The sequence below is a fragment of the Gavialis gangeticus genome, unplaced genomic scaffold, assembly GCF_001723915.1.
Source record: "Gavialis gangeticus isolate Ggan-Ray unplaced genomic scaffold, GavGan_comp1, whole genome shotgun sequence".
NCBI classification, from domain to species: Eukaryota; Metazoa; Chordata; order Crocodylia; family Gavialidae; genus Gavialis; species Gavialis gangeticus.
In genome coordinates, this window is record NW_017729034.1 from 69,964,700 (window position 1) to 69,965,742 (window position 1,043).

A 1,043-nucleotide genomic window follows, 5' to 3' on the forward strand; every position below is an offset into this window, starting at 1 on the left:
TTTTTTTTTTTTTTTTTTTGATTTCAAGACCCACCCCAAGGGTGGAGTCTGGCTTTCTTTCCAGTCTTGGCTGACTTACAGCTCATTGCAAACTAGTAGCAATTTCTGAGTCTCACAGCCTTTCTCTGTCTGGTTCCTAAGCACATATGTCAAGGTCTGGCAGGCACAAGGTATGTGATGATTCCTGTTACTTTCCAGAGGACTTTGGATTTGCAAGGGGGCTGTTCTTGACTTCACTTGATTGCCTATATATATACATACATATATATAGCATTGACACAGTGAGTGCTGAGGCAAAGGACAGGCAGGGACAGGCTGCGAGGAGAGGAGGGGTGCGTGTGCTGGAGCAGCCTGTGGTGAGGCAAGTTGCAGGTTGGCAGCCTCCTAGGGAGGAACTTTGATTGCCCCCCCCCGCTTGCTCTTGTCCTTCCCATTTGTGCAGTGCCTTCACCTCTGTTCTCCTCGTGCATTTCATCCCTTTGTTTGGGGGGGGGAAGCTGAAGCCAACGAGAATCTTCCTGCTTATCTGTTGACTCCCTTTGTGTCATGCACATGCTCTCTCTCTTTCTCTCTCCTTTCCTCCTTCCTTCCTCCCCACTGTTTCCATGGAAACTACAAAAATTCCCCAGGCCTTGCCCTAAATATTATCCATATTTCTCACATGATGTTGCACTTGTGCAGATTCTGGACGGACTGATATTTGCTGGGATCCAGCCCGCATTTGTACTCTCCCCTTCTACTTTCATTTTGGTTTTCCCCTATCACAATAGAAGTGGGGTGGGGGGGGAGTAGGGAGACCAGGGTTGCTGTGGAAACAGACATTTGTGATCATCTATTTACAGCTGCTTTCACCAATGTGCTTCCTATCAAGAAGTCTGTGTGGAGCCTAAATAATGAGATGTTTTGAATGAAAGGTATGTAGGTATATAAATAGTCTATTTATTTCCCATGGCACCTAGAAGAATCATATACAGAACAGGAGTGGTGTTTGCAAGGAGTGAAGGACACTGCATTTAGCATGTTCTTGATTTGTTATAAAGTCT

The 1,043-nt window shown here is 45.7% G+C and overlaps 1 protein-coding gene across 1 annotated transcript in view; it reads left to right on the forward strand.

The window, feature by feature from the left end:
- The first annotated feature begins 17 nt into the window (after positions 1 to 17).
- Positions 18 to 1,043, forward strand: part of AGPAT4 (1-acylglycerol-3-phosphate O-acyltransferase 4) — a 222,095-nt gene continuing 221,069 nt past the window's right edge. Inside the window, exon 1 of the mRNA XM_019526946.1 lies at positions 18 to 170. The gene's annotated coding sequence lies outside the window, so the exon portion shown is untranslated. The remainder of the gene's footprint in view (positions 171 to 1,043) is intronic.